Source organism: Callorhinus ursinus, unplaced genomic scaffold, assembly GCF_003265705.2.
Source record: "Callorhinus ursinus isolate GAN/ISIS: 27379988/994484 unplaced genomic scaffold, GSC_fseal_2.0 scaffold48, whole genome shotgun sequence".
In the NCBI taxonomy this organism is placed as follows: domain Eukaryota; kingdom Metazoa; phylum Chordata; class Mammalia; order Carnivora; family Otariidae; genus Callorhinus; species Callorhinus ursinus.
Window position 1 is genome coordinate 5,439,878 of NW_027397110.1, and position 19,214 is coordinate 5,459,091.

Here is a 19,214-nt window from a genome sequence, read left to right on the forward strand (position 1 = left end):
TAAAAAAAAAAACCTTCCCAAATCCAATCCACACAGAGCCACAGCCTGCAAATGCCATCATTCTCTGCCCTGCATTCCCTTGGAGAGTGCCATCTGCATTTGCAGCGACTGGATTTGAACGTCCCTCTGGCCGATTTCGACTCAGGCCCGGCTCAGTCTCCATCCTACCCCAACAGGCTCACACCCTGCCCACCACAGCCAATGACTCCTTTCTAAGACCAGCTAGCTTTCTCCTGCGTTCTCATAATCATTTTTTTTTTAATTTGTAAAGAGATAAGGCCTTGAAGATGTTTTGTTGTGTTTTGTTTCCATTTTTGATCATTAAGACCCTCCGATTCCATTTGCACTGAATTTAACCGAGGAGAAAACAACATCATGTAAACTCTTCCTGGTCAGTCATATCCCAGTCACGTTAAACGAAGAAAAATCCCCTTTGCTTTGCGCATGGAAGAAGAACCGACACCGTCAGAAAACAAATTAGATGAGGAAAACGACAAAAATTAGAGAGTGGAGAACATTTTAATTACGTGTGAAGCGGATTATTAATTTTTTAAAAATCTCACCAAGCACGCCCATACAAGGTGTAATAAACAGCAACATCCTCCCCCGCCCCCGCCCCCAAAAAGCATCCTGATTCGAAACACACTTCTCTCCCTCTTCTCCACTTGGAAGACAAGAAAAAAAAATCTGCTTTCCCCCAGGATACACTTGCTCCTGTTCTTTGTCCTGTTAATTGTTTCTCTGTGATTCCGCCCTCCCAGCAGAGACGGCCTGGCAGGCCTCTGAGGTGCCCAAGTGGGGGTGTCCTGGCCTCGGGACTCACAAAGTCTCTGTGGGAGCTGCCCTGCTTCCCTCTGTAACCCTGGGAGAGGCCTGGGGGCCGCAGATGCTGAGGCCCAGACTTCCCAAGGTCCAGATCTGGACAGGGGTTTGAGCCCTAACACTGCACAGACTCACTGTGTGACCTTGGGCCAATGTCCTAACCTCCCTGAGCCTCAGCTGCCTCTTCCTGGAAATCAGTTTCATAACAGTAACACCACCTCCCAGGGCAGCTGTGCAGGTTAAATGAATGGGGATCCTGAGCATAGCGCCTGGCGGGTACCAAGCACCCAGCGAAGACTCCATGTTCCTATTATGATTGCACTTCAGTTCAATGTAACACCTGCAAATCGAGGGCCTGCTGTGAGCAGCTGCTGCCCAGGTACCGGGGCACCTGCGGAACGGGGTGTCCGCTGTGAGCAAAAGGGCCTGGAGAACCCAAACGTTCTCAAATGCCAGCAGACTAGAGCACACCCCTGCCGGAAATTCCAGCCCCAGCGTCTCGAAGCCCTGCACGGCCTGGCCCTGCCCTGGTGGCAGCCACGCAGTCCTGTGCCCCGAGGGCTCCAGCACCCCCCCACCCGCCCCTTGAGCCCATCAGCGACAGGGTGCTGTGTTCCCGTTTGGAGCCGCCCCGTCCCACACTTCGCAGGGGTCTTGTTCCGCGAGCCTCGCCGCCAACCTATGAGATGGACATCCCTACCCTCCCATCCTACAGAGGGGAGAGGCGCACCTCGGAGATGTGAAGACTCTTGCCGGGCACAGCACAGAGGGTGCGGGCTACCGAGGTCGCGCTGCAGGCAGCCCGACGCCAGGGCTCCCGGACCCCTTCTCCTCCTTCTCCAGGGGGCAAAAGCTGATGCGCCCTTTACCCCTCGACAAAGCCAGAATTTCCTCGGAGAACCCTTGATCGGGGTCCTCATTCCAGGGTGCCATGAGGAGCCAGATGTCTCCTGGAGGCAGGGCCTGGGTCTCACTCACTCCCCGCCCGCCCCCGCAGCCCCCGCGCCCCCCCCCCCCCCCCCCCCCCCAAGCTCTGCAACCATGAGCTAGTGGCTTTGCCTCCAGGAGGCTCTGTCTCCTCATCCACGGAATGCAGGGAAAAACAGGAGCTCCCTCATTCAGTCATGGAGATTAAATGAGGGGACACGTGGAAACTGCTTGTCACAGGACCCAGCACGTAGTAAGTGCCCAATAAATGTTAGCGATTGTCCCAACATTATTACTGTCACCCCAGGGCCACTGCAGACCCTTGCATACACCTGGCATTAGTGAATGAATGGCTCCAGGGAGGGAGGTAAGGAGGGAGGGACCCATGAATGGACGGATGGATGGATGAATAGATGGAGGGATGAAAGGGTGCAGGGATGGGGGGAGGAACCGAGTACGTGTCTCGCCAGTCTCCTTCCCTAGTGCCCAGCGCAGGCCCGGCGGGGGGAGATGCCAAGAGGCCTCGGCTGGAGGTTGAAGACTCCTGGTCCCTCTCCTGCTCGCCCACCACGCAACCCTGCAGGGAGGCTGTCCGGGCCGGGCACAGCCCTCTGAAAGGGGAGGTCTCAGGGGCTTCCACCCGTCCCTGCCCCCGAGGGGCATGAGCCTATGTGCCCTGCCTAAGGGGAGGTCTCAGGGGCTTCCACCCATCCCTGCCCCCAAGGGGCATGAGCTTACATGCCCTGCCTCCGGCCTGCAGCTGGGGGCAGGGGAGGACAGCTCGGCACCAGGGGACTCAGCCAGAAAAGGCGGGCGGCAAGGCGTCCCAGGAGGCACTCCGCAGTGAAATGCTGCATTTCACATAAAGGGGGTTTGCAATGGGCCCTGCTTGAAGAAATCAGGGAAACTGGGAATGCAGAGCCTTCTTTTAATACCCATTTAATATTTATGGAGCCTCAGCAGCGCGTCAGCCGCTGTGCGGAGAACGCAGCCGACCCACGGAGGGGGAGCAACATTTCCCAAACAAACGGCTTCTAGCTGGGAAGCGTTTACACCTGGTCCACAAAACAACGCAGCACGCAGGCAGTGCAACAGGGCCCCTGGGACCCGCCAGGCCCCGCTGTGCGGAGACCACCTGGGACCCCGTCCCGACTCCCCATCCAGCAGAGTGAGTGACCTTGAGCAAGGCACACATCCTGGCCAGGCGGCAGGTGCCTCCTCTGTGCCCGTGGGTGGGAAGAAAATGAAACGGGGGGGGGGGATGAATTAATTAATGCATTTATTTATTCAACAAACATTTACCACAGCCCTACATACTGTCACTGTTCCAGGTGCCAGAAAGAGCAGTAAGAAAGAAGTCACTGCCCTCAAGGGAAGGGGGTGAGGAGGGGGCAACAAAGGAAACGCACAAGTACATAGAAAAGATACTTTCAGATAATAATATGTGCCTGGAAAAAGACAAAACAGAGTAACGGCATAATGAATAGGGGGAAAGGGGGATTGTTACTTGAAATTGGCGGGTCAAGAAAGACCTGTCTGAAGAGGTGATGTCACCTCAAAGGTGAGTGCTGAGAGGGAGCCAGCCACACACCCAGACCTGGGGAAAGAGAACCAAGGCGGAAGGAAGTGCAAAGGCCCTGAGGCAGGGGAAGCATCAACAAATGGTCTCTCTCTCAGGGGCACCTGGGCACCCAGATGGCTTCGTCGGTTAAGCATCTGCCTTTGGCTCAGGTCATGATCTCAGGGTCCTGGGATGGAGCCCCACTTCAAGCAGGGAGCCTGCTTCCCCTCTGCCTCTGCCGGCCACTTGCCCTGCTTGTGCTCTCTCTCTCTCTCTCTCTATCTCTGTCAAATAAATAAATAAGTAATCTTCTTAAAAAATAAAATAAAAAATAAATGGTCTCTCTCTTACTGTTTCTGTTCTTGACCACTGGTGTGTTTCTACAGTGGAGAACAGCCTAAACTTTGAAGTCAGAGGCAGTGGATTCAAATTCAGTCTCCAGTGCTGCTTGGCTGTGGGGCCCTGGGCAAGTCCCTTAGCCTCTCTGGGCTTCCGCTGCCTCATTAGGCCCCTCTCAGGGTAACAGAGGAGGTGAAGTGAGCCTTGCCCCTGCCTCTCCATCAAAGTCCTATCAGCCCATTTGGATGGGCTGAAAATCCTTGAAATTTCTGGGTTGAAAACTTCCTGTTGAAATACTGCCTCCAATTGGTAGGGCTCGATTTTCAAGTCAGATCCTCTCACAAGGTGATTTGTCTGTTTCCCCCTCAAAGGCATTTACTTGCTGGTCCTCGGATGCCATGAGTCGAGTGAGTCAGGCGAGGCTTCTCTAGAGGAACCTGGTCGTCGGCCGAGGCAGCAAGTGGTAAAGCTGTGATTAGGCGCCAGCTCTATGGAAAGGTCGTATGTGGGAAAGAGGCCAACTCCAGGCCCCGTGCTCTCTGGCTGTCCCCACAACCTTGTCTGGCCTTCTCCTACTGCCAGCACCAAGCCAGCCTCCAGAACAACGGTCCCAAAATGTACTTTGGACTAAGCCACTCCCTCCCACTCACCGAATGTCCGAATGTCCACAGGGCCATCCTGCTGCTCTCGGCTAAAGCCCCAGATCCCTCGATCTGCTCAGGAGGCCACACCAGATGCCCGGCCTCCTCTCACCACTCAGGCCAAGCTCACGCCTCCCGGGGGTTCCCCCCCCCCCCCCCCCGGCACACCGGCAATCCTGCCTCTGAGCCTTCACGTATGCTGTCCCCTCTGCTGAAAGGCTCTGCACACCACCCACCTCCGGGCGCACACACCTGTTTCCCGGACGTCTCCCCGACCTCCCCAGGCTGGGCCGGGCGCCTCCACCCACAGCCCCCCAGGGCTTCTCTCACCACAGCCCCCGTGTCTGAGCTGAATGAGAAGCCAAAGAATAAAACCACAGGTGAACCAATGAATGAGCGAGAGAAATTGCACAGGCCCTCACAACTCCCAACCTGGATTCAAAAGCAGCTTTAACCTCCCGAAGCTCAGGTGTCTCCTCTGCAAACAAGCAGACGCTCAAACCTCCTTCCCAGAACCACTGGGTGGATTCCAGGACATAGGACCTGCGACAGCACCTGGCTGAGGGCCCAGCACACAGTAGGTGCTCACTAAAGGTCTCTTCTGCTGTGGTTAGAAAGTTCCGGTGAAACCCAGGAGCTCTGCAGGGAGCTTCCGAGAACTGAGCAGAGGTTTTCAGAGAATCAAGGAACCCTCCTGTCCTGCCTGGAAGCCGGACTTCTGGCCTCTTCCCTCCCATCCTGTTACTAGGTGACCCCCCAGTTATTTCACACTTCCCAGGATGTTGTGATTGGACACATCCAGCACAGCCTGCCCTTGGCTAGCTTTTTGAGGCAAGCTCCTCACCGCCCGCCTCACCCAGCACACTGCAGGTCAGCCCTGAAACACCCACTGCCCCCACTCCAGGGGAGCCCTGTTCCGCGACCCAAATAACTCCGATATGTAACCGACGCGCAAAGGGCTCAGGGACCAGGGAGCAGCCAGGCAGATCAAAAGAGCAGCTCAGAACCTCGTTATGATAAGGGGGAGGGAATGGGGTCTCCGCGCCCTGAAAGGCCCCCACCCAGCTGTGAGTCCAGCCAGCGTGTGCCAAAGGCCCAGAAAGGAGAGACGGTAAGAGGCCTTGGCTTACACGGAGCATCTTAACAGCAGGTGGCTTTTTGCAAAGGAGACACTTGGGTCGCTCCAGCAGCCCAAATACGTCCAACAGATACGTGAGGGAAAACCACGAGCATTTGCATCACCGGGGTTGCCAGTGTGAAGATCAAAGATAGACTTCCTTTGCCATGAGGCTTGAGGCACCCACTTTCACCTGACAGGCTCCTCAAAGCCAGGGTGGGCCCAGGACAGTACTGGCTCATTGTCCCCTGCCAGTCATTGTTGTCAGCATCTTCTCTGGCTCTCCAAAGCATCCCCATTTCGATAGCTGGAAATGTCATAAAGGGTAAAAGTCCCCGTCAACAAAGCCAACCAGGGGCCGTTAAGGCAAGCACCCCCCAAAGGCACCCATGTTTCTCTTCTTGGCATTGGCACGTCTGCAACCAGGACCATGAGGCTAAGATAATACCGGCTTGTCCTGGGTCAGGAACTCAGACGACAATGACCACACGGGATTGCCTATGACACGGAAGAAGCCCCAGAGAAACCACCTGCCCCAACAGTCTACCCAAGGCGGGGTAGTGACGAAGACCAACACCTGGAGAGCTTTCTCCAGGACAGGGCACCTCTGTCCCACGCCTCATCTTCTCTAACGGCGAGCTGGGGGCACCTCCACAGGTCAGCCCAGCGTGCCGGCAACTGTCCCCACCGATCACCCAGAGCAAGGCTGAGAGAAAGCCGGCTCTGCACAAGTCACTGCTCACTGGGGCCTTTGGCGAATACTTACTGCAACGTGACAAAATGTCACAGAGCGTCCACACTAACACCTAAGTAGTCCTCCCTGAGCCAAATGCAGGAGAAACAATATTTAACAGAAAAACACCAAAGCGGGGGGGACTGATTCGTCAAGCCATGTTTCCACTGAAGCTCAAAAATCACTTTTAAATTGTTTGTCTTTCCTTGCTTTGTTCATGCCTGAAAATCTGCAATTGATCAGTCAATAGTTAAAAATGTCATCAAGGGGTAAAAAAAATAAATAAATAAAGAGAGAAACTCAAAGGAAAGGAAAAAGAACAAACAGCCCAGTGGGGGGAAAAAAATCAAGCCCAATCCACCGCATCCCGAAAAGGCCAGCCCTCCTGTGCGCCCGGCCCCGCTCTTCAGCCGTGCGTCCCCAGGACGGAGAGCGCCAACCTGCAGCTGGTGTCGGCAGCCTCGCCGAATGAGTGATGGGCTAAGCCAACGCAGGAGTGCACAAATATCGTGAAAATTAGACATATTCCTTGAAAAAGGATCAACCACGAGTGACTTTAAAGCATTTACCACTTAAAAACCTTTTAGCTGGGCCCATTTTGAATTATGACTACATGATTTTAAATTACACTTTCTAATTCCTCGCCGCCCACCCCCCAAGCGCTGGCTGCCGCTTCATTTTCCAATTACGTACTTTTTATTCCAGAATGATGAAGAGTGCTGCTCATGGATCATGTCCTGTCTGCCACAAATAGCTGCTCACTTATTCCTTTAATTTTAGATACGAATGCAGCCGGTTCACCCGGCTGGTCTTCAAATTCTGAATATTCTCCATTCCCACAGCACCAAACGAGGCCCAACGTGCAAAGAAACCCACAAAGCTCGGGCTGGGAAATATGTTTGTAAACCAGCGCTCCGCTCCATAAATTATTATAATTCTTGGTGCTTTCTCTATCCATCTAGCAGATCAGCAATCACATAAATAATACTGAGTGGAATGATTTTTCTTCTGCAAAGTGCTATGTCCTAGTTTTCAAAATAAAGCATTTGGAGATTCACGTATCTGCAGAGTTGAAATAGGAAGCTGCCCAGATCCGTTTCAAACACGCACACAAACTCACACACAAAAGGAGACGAGAGGTAAATGTGTAAAAAAAAAAAAAAAAAAAAAAAAAATCAGCATTTCGAATCTCCTTTCCACAGCCACGTCAAGTCACACTCAACAGTCATGGGGGTTTGGGACCCACATGGTTGGGGAGCAGGGGCAGCAAGAGGGACTGAGCTGCTCAGCATTCACATACAATTTGCAAAGAAAGTGAATGTGGATTTACTGTTCTCATGGAAATCTATTAAACAGATGTCACTGAAGCATAATCAAATCGGCACTATGGTAAATTCTACACTTAAGTCTGAGATCGAGGTTTTGCCATTTTTACGATCAGCGTAAGTGCATTTCTGGTGATCATGCGGGAATTTGCAACTAAGGATTAAACCTCCAAAGTATTATCAATTATCTAATGTGTCTGAATGACCAAAAAAAAAAAAAGAAAAAAAACAACCCAGCAAAACTCAATTCTCCACCCCCCACACTCCCTTTGTGCAGGGAGCCTAGGGTGGGGGAGGGAACTTTGCCTTCTCCACCAACGTTGCAATGCCAAAAGCACTTCATTGTGAAGGGGGAAGACAGGGCGCAGGGAAGGTACTCACACTTCTCAGGTAGCCGGAGCAAGTCGGAAAATGCCAAGGAACGAAATGAAGGGGAAATGACGGGTATGTGAGAAATTGGAAGTAGGCCTCATTTGCTCCTTAAAGTGATGAAATTAGCATGGGCCATGCCAAGAGTCTTTTGATGTGCACCAACGTTAAGTCTCAAATCCTTCTTCGAAGGAGGGGCTGGAAATGTGAAGGCATTCGGTAGAAGCAAACTCTCAGGGGTGCGGATTTGGGTGGTGGAGGGAGGGACCTACTTCATCCCTGGCTCTGAACTCAACAGAGTATCACCATCAACCAGAGGGGAGACTTCTTGTTTGCACTGTAGCTGTTTCTATTTATCACGTGTGACCAGGTTGTGACATCAAGCTGCCCAAGTTCACGTCCAAGAAAACCCCCGAAGACTGATTGATGGAAAGGCCAAAGAATACCTCAAGTTTGCATCTGAGTTCAAAACTAGAACATATAATCTCAGTTTGTTAAGATTTTTTTTTTTCATGAGGTTGGGCTGTTCTCCTCCACCATAGATACTTTAAATGGAAATAAGATAGAACTAAATTTTGTCTCATTAGGACCCAATAAAGTCAAAATAAAGTAAAACATTTGTTTTGGCAGCAGAGTGGCCAGATCACCAGGAAGAGCCCCAGTGAATCAAATTAAACCAAGGAACTATTTATACCTTCTCTCCAACACCACCCCCAAAAAAGGGATCTCTCTTTTTTCTTTCCCTTGGGGTTGCTTTTGCTTTAACATTTTCTTCGCTTCTTCAGACTCGAGGCAAACAATCTCAGGAGCAGTCTGGAGAGGATGCTAGCTGGTGGTCTCATTCCACGGGGACATCCACACCCCGGGACCCCCAGCTGCAGGGATCTGCTCTCAGAGTGACCCAGCATAGTCTGAATGGCTCTTCGGGCGTGAAACATGCCCTTTGCCTCTCTCTTCCCTGCCTCCCAAGCGTTTGTCATGTCTGATCCCAGAGGGCGAGACGTTCGGCCGGAAGGGAGACCCCACAAGCAGCCTGTCTCGTCCGAGATGCCATTAATTGTGATCTGTGGGGCACGGGGCGAACCTGAGAACCCATTCCCTGGCTCCTGCATCTGGGGAGCCCCTTCCCCCAGGGTCTCTGGTTCCAGAGGTACTGGCAGACAAAGGTACCAATTGCCGAACAGAGAGATCTCAGGAAAAGGAAGAATGCAGAGGGGGACGCTTCAAAGGACCCTTTTTCTGTTCGCGGCGAGGGAGGGGCGATGGGAGAGACATGTCATGTTGTCACATTAAAGATTTTGACAGACAATTCGGGGATAACGCAGAAATTCCACCCCTAACTGCAGCTCAGCCGCAACTTGAAAGGCATTAACTAACCTCCACTAATTGCATGTTTTTCTGTGCATAATATTTACTTGTTAAAAGTCTTTGCCTGGCCGATTATTTTCCTCTGCCCCGCTATTCATGATCAGTTCACAGGCCTGAAGCTGGAAAAACAAAAATCATTTTGATAGATTAAAACATGAGGGCACTTTGTGGGGAGGGGGGGTGCGTCTTTTTTCCACCAGTCTGGACCCGGAATGCTGACTTTTTCTTCTTGAATGCTACCCTTGAGTGAAATCCTGCTACCATCCTTCATTCCTCAGTGCAAAAAGATGTGTCCTGGGTTGGGTGAGCACACGAGGGGCCGTCCCTGCCGGGGAATGTAGCAAGTTCAAGGAAAACAAATGAACTTCAATTGCTTTCATCAGATGAAGATTGCATAGTCTTAAGGGTGGTCTGGGAAATTTTTTAAAAGCAGGCTTTTCTTGAAAGGTTATTCTATCTAATGGCCTATGCATTCCTGACACAGTGTAGACACTAGTAGAAAGACCCCGAAGCCTGGGTCTTTTACCTAAACTCAGACCCGTTCCGTCCATCAACACAGTCCACAGGGGCTCAGCTGGGGGAGGGGGCGGGGGGGGTGAGTGATCCTAAGTGCACACACAGCAGTTACATCAGAGACAGGGCACCCCACATGCAGATGACACTCTGAGCCTACCCATCAACATGAAAGGGGTTTACCTCAGTCCAGGTCTCGCGAAATTTCTGGGGTGGAGAAATAAATGGAAAGGCAACCCCACATTGAACCACTTCTGAGTACATGATGAAACCTCAGTGCCTGGATTATCGCCTTTTGACTAGCCAACAGCCAATTAATGTACCTCCACCGAGTGGGTACTCAAACAGATGTAACCATTTCGCAGAAACCCATCTTGAGAAAAAAGATTTTACAAGTGTTGTGGGGCTGCCACTTGGAAAGCCAATTTGCAGGGAGCCGAGCCTCGTGAAGCAGTTTATTATGCATGGTTCCTGTACCATGGTCCCCTGTACGCCGAGCCCAGCTCCAGAATGCCTCCTGATCACCACCGGCTGGCTCTCAAGCCCCGGTGTGCTCTCCATCGCCAGAAGCCTGCTTCGGTCCCGCCAAATCCACCACCCCCTCCCCAAATGGTCTCCAAGTGCCTTGGCTCCCATGGACCAAGGCCTGTCTTCCAACTTGGCAATGCCAGTCAGCTGGTGGCCTCGCCGACATCCCCCAGAGCATTTTAGCCAATGTGACTAATTATTCATGAAGTTGGTGTAATTTTTTTTTTTTTTCCAAAGACCAACCAGGGTTTTGAGGATGGTAGTGCCTGGCCTGAGCTCCCCGCGGGGCTGGCCCCTACTAACAAGTCTCTCTCCACCATTCAAGTCCTGTCCAGCCGGCTGAAATACCCACCAACCCACCCACTTTTGTTCCCCAGTTTAATTTCATAATTGTTTGCCATTTAACAAGGCTGCTCTGGGCCTTGGAAATGGGAGGGGGAGGCAACCAAGCTCCTGGAGGGGAACTGGGAGAGGTCTGACCCAGGGCTGGGAGAAGCACATCCCGGAAGGCTCAGTGGGACAGCTTAGGGAGCCAGAACAAAGTCCAGCACCCAGCCTCTGGCCATCTGGCCTGAGTGGAGAGGAGATGGGAGGGAATGCAGGACGGTGGGTCTAGGACCCCAAGCCATGGTCTGCCACAGACTCCTGGACACATCAGCTCTCAGACCTACCCTCTTCTGTCTCCACCGGGACCAGGGGAGGCTGTGAGTGAATCCACTGTCCTATAACAAGTCCCAGAATAAACACACAAGAGACAGGACTGCTCCTTAGCATGGAAATATTACCTGCGAGGGCTGGGACCTGCCTGGTAAGCCACTGAATCCTCTGGGCCGGGCACATAGCAGATAGTAATAAATAACGTGTGGAATGAGTGAGCGGGTGGATGCATGCATGCACACATGCATGCACGCGTGGATGCATGCATGCACGGCTGCATGGATGGATGAAGTTTCCAGCAAAGCCTTCGCAAAAGTGGCCACTAGACCAACATTGGTACCCCCCTCCCTTGCCCCCAAGTACCCGCAGGGGCTTCGCTGCACACAGTAGGCTCTCAGCGACCAGGGGCTGCTATTGTTACGACCGTCATCATCACTTGCGCCCCGCTAGTCCGCTTCTTCCACCAACAACTCCGCCAGCAGCCAGCAAAGACCGGCGAGCCGGGGAAAAGTTTCGCTGACCCTTCGGCCCCAGTCAGAGTCCAGCGCCCCGGCCGAGGCCCCTCCCGGCGTCACCCGCTCGGCGGGCTGGGCGGCGGGGGTACCCGGCCGGGGCGCCGGCACCCGGCAAAGGCGGCCAAAGTAACTTTGCGGGCGCCCCTGCGCCGCGCCGCGGGCGTCACCCGGCGCCTGGAGAGGGTCCCGGCCGCGCCCGCTCCCGCGCCCGCCGCGCCCCGGCCCGCGCCCCGGCCGCCCCCGGCCCTACCTGGCCCCGGGCTCCTCTTCGGCGGCCGCGGCGGCCGCGAGCAGCAGCGCGCACGGAGGGAGGCAGGGGCCCGGCTCCCGGGAGGGAGGCGCGCAGGGGCGGGGGCTCCTCCGGCGGCGGCCGCCTCGCCGCGCGGCCGAGGCAGCAAGTGGGAGCCAGACTCCTCCTTCGGGGGGCGGGGGGGCTCCCCGCCGCCCCCTCCCTTGCCCGCCGCGCGGCTCCGAGCCTCCCCGGCTCCCCCTCCCGCCGCCGCCTTCCTCCCTCGCTCGCTCCCGCCCGCCCGCCTCCCCCGCCCCGGCGCCGGGAGGGCCGCGCTCGCGCCCCGGGTCCCCAGCCCCGCGCGGCCCCCCGCCGGGGCCCCCGCCACGCCGGCCAGGCCTCGGCCCTCGGCCCCCGCCCGGGCCCGGGGCCCGCATCCTGCAGCCGCGGGGAAGGGAGCGGGGAGCGGGCCGGCCGCGGAGAGGAGGAACGGGCCCGCGCTGCGGAAAAGAGCAGGCGGCCGCCCCGCCGCGCCCCGCGCCCCTCTCCGGCCCGCCCCCCAGCCCCGGGCCCGGCCGCGCGCGGGGTGGGCGGGGAGCGGGGCGGGGGCGCTCTCACCTCCGGATCCGTGGCAGCCGCGGCGGGCACCGCGTGCTGGGGCGTGCGCGGCTCCTTCCGGGGCGCCGCGGCCACCGCCTCCGGCCCGGACCCCCTACCCGGGCCGTGAGGGCACCCTGACCCGGACCCCTACCCTCCCATCTTCCGGGGAGACGCGGACCCCAGCTCCGAGGCTGCACAGGCCCAGTTCCGCCTCCTGCGCCCCCATCTCTTGCTCCCCGGGGTCCCGGGTCCCCAATCCCAGGGTACAGAGGGTGGCCAGCGGAGGCCTGACCCGGAGAGGGGCAGGTAAGCAGGTCAGGGCCACAGAGAACCTGACCCCTGGTTTGAAGAAGGTCCTGCCTTGTTGAGCAGAGGGGCGAGCGACACCCCCAGAGGCTGTGGTCTCACCCGGGGGAGTTTGAGAGGCTCCTTATGACCTCCAGCCCCCGCCACGGGTGGAGGGCCGCATCCACAGGGTCTGTAGCCAGGGCATGGGTCAGGCCTGGGCCCCCCAGACTGAGAGGGAGTTGAGAAAGGGGTGTGGCCCCTCAGAGGCCCATCTAAGGCACCTCAACAATGTTTCTGGGTCCCCTCCCCCAACACACTCACATCACACGGTGGCTCCCACTCCTGCATTCTTCACGGCTTCAGACTCAGTAGGAGGACACCCGGTGTGGGCGCCTCAGGCCTGGCCTGCCCTTGGGGACAGCCCAGTCTGGTAGGGAGGCAGACAGGGACACAGGAAAATTCCCTGCACAAGTGCTGGAGCAGAAGCAGGGTTGGCTATCTGGTGTGGCTTCTTGGAGGTGGACACACCCCAGCTGAAAAAGTGTGTGCCAAGGAGAGAAGGTATGGAAAAGGCATTCCAGGCAGAGGGAACAGTGCATGCAAAGGCCTTGGCATGTTTGGAATGGCAGCTTCAATGGGGCTAGAGAAAGAGGAAGTGGGGGGAGAGGGGAAGATGGGGTGGGGAGGGGGAGGGACAGGGGCCAGCTCAGGAAGAGCCTTGGATGCCTGCCTAAGGGGGTGGACTTTATCAGGGACAGTGGGGAGCCATAGCAGGGTTTGAGCAGGGGCATGCCTTGGTCAGGTTTATCTTTTTAGAGTCTGCTCTGGCAGAGGAGCTGGAGGGGCTCCTCGGGGAGACGAAGGAGGCGTGGGACAGGTCTTGGGCTCAACAGCCCAACAGACTCCATCTACCTGCTGCCTGTTGAACACAGAGCCACAGCTTGGTAGTGGCCTCAGGAGACCCTGGAGGACGTATGGTCTGGGAGCCTGGAGAATTATCAGTCTTGGTCCCTGGGGAGAGAACAGAGAAATTCCTGGGACGCTCATCCTCTAAAACCAGCTTCCTCACCACTTCCGATCCCACCAGCCCTCCCTTCAGCTCCCAGACACCATCTCTTGCCTTCCTGGGACATGCACTTATTGAGCACTTACTGTATGCCTGACACTCAGAACTTCTTTTGGAGCAAAGCATGAGCCCCCCACCTAAAAGGCCTGCAACGCATTACCTGCACCCCCCAGTCCCAGGCACAAGCTCCGAGCGTGACCCACACCGACCCTGGTCCAGGTTGCTTCTTGCTTCACCTCGGGCCCCAGCGCTGCATCCTACAGGGCCTGTAGTGCCATAGGTGTCCAGTGAATGGGCTCTGAAAGACAGATTGAGGAGTACAGGATGGGCAGGGTAGACCCACTCCTAAAAGAGCAACCAACTGGCAAACACAGCAGACATTCTGCTTTTGGAAAAATTTAATAACACAGTGGCACTTGTTCATGGAGACTAATAGAAACACCACAGAATCCCATACTGCTAAAACAGCCAGGGGATGGCTAGTTTGTCCGGGAAGCATCTCCCAGGAGCCTACTATGTGTTGGGGAGAGAAGATGCCAGGCTGTCTGCCCTCAGAGAGGCAGGAGGTTGACAGGTGCTCATGACACTGGGGACAAAAAAGGGCAGCTGAGGACGGGGGGAAGAAGAGCAGGTGCAGCCCGGGGACGTTTCAGAAGGTTGTGTGTGCACATCAGAGGAATAAGATTTTAGGATGAGGATAAACAGGAGACGGAGAGCCCCGCAGAGGGACGAGGCTCAAGAGTCTGGAAAGAGCATGGTAGGAGATCCGCTGGCCAAAACATCCACCTTCCGGGAAGGCGCTCCGAGGCAGTAACTGCAATTGCTTATGTATAGTCCCAAATCAGAAACAAGCTAAGTGCCCAGCAAGAGGGGATTGGTTTTGAAAAATCACAGTATGCCCAGAGAATCTCAAGCAACCACATGATGCTGCTGAAATGTGATATGGCAGGAAAAGCATGTCCCTGCTCAGCACACATCCCATGAGCCAGTGAAGTAGCTGACACCAGAATGCTCCTGATTCTGTTTTGAAAAAAGAAAGAGGGAAGGAAAAAAGAAGGGAGGGAGTATGTCCCGCAAAATAGCCCTGGGGATAAGATGATGGGTGATTTTTAACTTTATTGATGGGACCCTTTGTAGCCTCCAACCTTTCTATGATCATCAGAATATGGTGAAAAATGGAGAGTGGGGGTGGGGCATTCAGAGCAAAGGGTGCACGTAGGGCGGGGGCTGGGATGGGCTGGAGGCATGGGCAAGGCCCGTGCCATGGAGGACCTCTCATGCCTCAGTGACAAAGGAGCTTAGGTTTCTGTGTCCTCCTTAGGTCCTCCATGGTGCCTGGCACACAGCCAGCGTGCAGGGCATGGTGATTTTTCGGCAGATAGTCACTGGGCTCCTGCAACGTGCCAGAACTGTGTCAGGCCCCAGCAATCACCCTGGCAGGGAAGGCCAGGCGATTTCAGAGAGGGGCTATCAGTATGTGCTGGAGGGGTCGGGAGAAGCTCCCTGGGGATGGAAGGATGAAGCCTGGCTTTGCACCCCCACCTGTGCCCCGTTATAACCTCCCCGGTCTCTGCCTGTCAGTCCAGGTCTGTCTGGATCCTGACACAGCCCAGAGGCAGGTCAAGTTCAAGGCAGCTGTCTGACATGGGCCTCACCCAGGACCTTCATCAAGCCCAGGCCCTGCCCACCTCCGGTCAGGTACAACCCACAATGAGTGCCCCCGACTCCTGAGCCAGGCCCTGACTGTTGGTTCAAATCCTGCCTCTGCCACTTACAGGTATCCTGACTCTGAAACTCGGTCTCTTGATCTTTATTGTTGTAAAGTTGATACAACAATCGCAACCCCAGGGACGGTGCATGTGGACGGCCCGGTACACAGCTGGCTCTCAGCTAGGGCGGCTAGCTAATGCTGTTAGCAAGACCCGTTCTAGACCCTGAGTCTAGGGCTCTGGATTCTAAGCCAGTTCTGCCAACTTGCTTGGGACCTTGGCACATTCTCTTGTTTCCCTGAGCCTCAATTTTCTCAGCTTCGGGAGAAAAATGATGTAATCGCTTGCTCCCGTGTTGGGTCAAAGATGAAATGAGAAGACGTGGAAGGACCCCAGAAGCTCCCTCCTCTTGCCACTGACTGAGGTTCCAGCCAGGCTGCCGTCCAAATGAGTCCCCGCCCCCGTTCCAGGACACTCCCTCCATATGACCCTTGAGCTGTCACCCAGACAGCCAGGTACAGAGAGGGGCCCAGTCTACAGTGAGCCTCAGAACACTAGCTAGCTGATCATGCCACAGGGGGCGGCTCCAGGCAGACTTTTGTCGCTAGAAAACGGGCCCGAGATATGCCTCAGGACAGGTGTCCTCTGCCCCCTGGTGATGCTGCTCCAGGCTGGAAGTCCCCAGGAGCTGGACAGAGGCCACACCCAGGCAGGGCCAGCCCCCTCTGCAGGCTGCAGAGGAGCATGCTGCAGCTCACAACTCTCCAGGGACAGGGAGGGTGAGGGAGGCACTGGATGTTAGCTCCTGACACCCATGCCAACCCTCTGGTCACCACTGTTGAGCATCCCCCTGTGGGTGGCCCGGGCTGCCAGCACCCATGGCCTGGCCCCTCACATGCTGCCTGTGAGCCTTTTATTGTTTTTAGAGAACTTTTCCAGAATCCTTGTAGCTGGTTTATGTCTCACAACAGCCTGGCTGGGACCTCAGCTAGGGGCAACCTACCCTGTGAAGGAAGACTGTAAAGCCCATTTTACAGATGAAGAAACGGAGCCTCCAAGAGGTCTGGAGACCTGTCCAGCTAGTATATGCTAAAGTTGAGACTGCAAGGCCAATCTTCACACTTCAGGGCACCTGCTCTCCCCTCCACACGCTCTGCTCCCCCCTCAGGTGCCCAGCCAGCTCCTTCCAACTCCTCTAAAGGCCCCAACATATCTCAGGTACCATCCCAACAATGGCAGGGGCCGCTGGGCTCTGCTGAGCTGTCCAGGGTCCTGGCCAGGCCCAGCCCTGCCCCGAAGCCTGCGCTGATCCCTCCCCCGGCTCTCACTTCTTCCCACCTCCTGGATATCAAAGAAGTGAGAACATGTGGAGTTGGGCCTGTCCCAGGGACCCCTGTGAGCCCTGAGATACCACACTCAACTCACAGTTGGTTTCCTTTTCTGAAGAATGGCTGCAACATGGGGCCAGGCCAGGAGGTAGCTCATATTTAATAAACTTCCACAGATAATAGAGCCCCCTCCTTGGGGCCAGGCAAAGCCAGAGCTGCAGAGAGACTGGACCTGGCCCTGCCCTTGAGCAATGGGTCCAGGGAGTGTGGGTCTTGGAAACTAACAATGACCACATGCTGAGGAACAGAGTGGGACACGGGCTGGGGGAGCACAAGGGACCTCCCACCCCTCCCAGAGGGCAGAGAAGGGGAGGTACTTGGGGAGTGCCTGGTGACAAGAGTGAAGGGAAGAGGGCATTCTGGGGCAGGGATGGACTAAGCAAAGACCTGAAGGCAGGAGTCCGAAAGGAGCCTGGGGTAGAGGAGGGAGGGACCCAGGATCTCCAAGTCCAGAGGTCAGCCCCAGAGGAAGGTGGGCCTGGTGTACCTGGTCGGATCCCACGGGCAGTAGCTGGTGTGAAGTGGGGACAGAGAGATAGCGGAGAGACCCCCCCCAACCCCAGAGGTAGGAAGGCCAGGGCTCCATGACTTTTGGATGTAGTAACAATATCTAGTCCCAGTCACTCTACATATGTCTCCTCCTTCAACCCTCATGACCCCACACCAGCTCAGTGTGGAGCGGTGGGCAGGGACTGGGACACAGTGGGGTCCGCAGGCTGCCAACATCCCCTCCAGCTGAGCTTAGGATTTCCTCGACGTTCCTGAGCTCTGTGTCCCCGTCTGAATAATCGGAGAAGGTACCGCCTGGCCCGGTCCCGGTGAGGACTGAGTCAACTGTCAACCAGACCTGAACGTCAGGCTCTCTGTCCTTGGGGATATTTGACTCCACTGCTGGAGCTCACCAGAATTCTCTCAGAGTGGCTCTGGCCACTGCAGGAGCCCCTGTGTCTTTATCTGTCTGGGAGAGCCACCTAGGAGCTGCCCTACCCCAATTACTCTATCCAAAACGGTCGGATGTGTGGGCACCGGGACACAGGGGACCCCATCCCTATGAGGACCTCACAGAGGGCCCGGTTGCCGCAGCCAGTCACAGGAGCACTGGACTGGAGTCAGACCGTCTGACCCCAGAGCCATTGGTGCCGGAGCCAAACACGGAGAAGGGAGCAAATGACTGGGGGACGGGGGGTGCTCCTGGGACCCAGGAAAAGGGTGAGTGGGGGGTCTTGGCTCTGGCTGCGGGAGCTCAGACTCAGACCACTGCTGCCCCCAGCCACACCAGGAAGACTGTGGGAGGCTTGGATAAGATGCCCAGGACATGAGCCTGGGTCTCTGCACAGGTACCCCACCGGGACCCCTCAGACAGCAGGGCCCCCAGGGTGGGCCGACCCTGGAACGAACACCCTGGAAAACAGGGAGCTGGGAGGTGAAGACACTAGGTACCAGCTGAGAGCGGGCACCTCCTTCAAATGCAATGAGACCTGGAACCCTGTGCCCCACTTCGTGTCCCTCACTCCTGAATCAGACAGCACCCCGCCTCCCAAATCCAACCCCTCCCATATCCACGGCCTTCCACGGGCTCCCTGCTCCCCACACTGCAGTCACGGTGCCCCTCCCCTGCATGGAAACACTTGGTGTCTCCCCACTGCTCCTAAGTCTGCATCCTGCCCATCCCACTCAGGATGCACCTGCCCAGGCAACCCATCCCTCCTGGGCCCACCCTGGGACCATAACTCCTCTACCTTCTGCTTCGGCCCATGGCCAGCAGTGGGATCAAGAGCCAAGGGGGCAGCCGTGCAGGCAGGCCTGGGGTCCAGGGGATCAAGAGCCAAGGGGGCAGCCGTGCAGGCCTGGGGTCCAGCAGCAAGTGAGGCTGGAGCTTCTTACCACCCAGATACATCCCTGGAGCCAGCCCCTAAGCCACCCCAAAGCCCCACCCCCATTTCTTTCTGCTGAAAGCTCCCCTCTCCCAGCACACCGCACCTGAGAGAGGCGGGGTAATGGGGGAGAGCATAGTCTGAGGTGTCCAAAGGCCTGGGCTGGGGCCCTAGGCAAGGCGCTTGACCTATTGCCTCCCTGGTAAAACGAGGGTAAAGCCACCTGCCTTGTTAGGTTGTGCTGACTACCTGGGATGAGGATGATGGGCTGCTGAGTGCTGGCTGCGACTCTCAGCAAGTTCAAATCAGTGACAGTCCCCGGGAGCCCCGGCAGGCCCCTGCCCCAGGCCCTCCTTGACCACTGGTGTCCCCGTGCTCAGCTATTCACTGCTGGACCCCAGCTCCGTTCCTACCACCAGCAGCCTCTCAGCAGACACTTAATGCACCCGATGTAGTATACAGAGGAACCCCAGGAAGCACCCCCACTCTTGGTGATGCCGGAAATCTCCCCGCTGGGGAGCTGTTATCCGTGCTGAAAGGCAGAATCCCAGTGCAGCATTACAATAGGTGGGGGAACAGCAGAGCTGGGGGAGGCCAAGCCAGCCTCCTCATGCAGATGGCCCCCAGCCCCCTCCTTCAGAAAGG

The 19,214-nt window shown here is 56.1% G+C and overlaps 1 protein-coding gene across 2 annotated transcripts in view; it reads right to left on the reverse strand.

Annotated features, from left to right (window-relative positions):
* Positions 1-11,762, reverse strand: part of MPPED1 (metallophosphoesterase domain containing 1) — a 73,532-nt gene extending 61,770 nt beyond the window's left edge. Inside the window, exon 1 of one of the 2 annotated variants that reach the window (XM_073882827.1) lies at positions 11,666-11,762. The gene's annotated coding sequence lies outside the window, so the exon portion shown is untranslated. Of the gene's footprint in view, positions 1-6,833; positions 7,062-11,665 lie in introns of those variants that run through there. The other variant, XM_073882828.1, reaches the window with a different exon arrangement.
* Between the last annotated feature and the right edge of the window lie 7,452 nt (positions 11,763-19,214).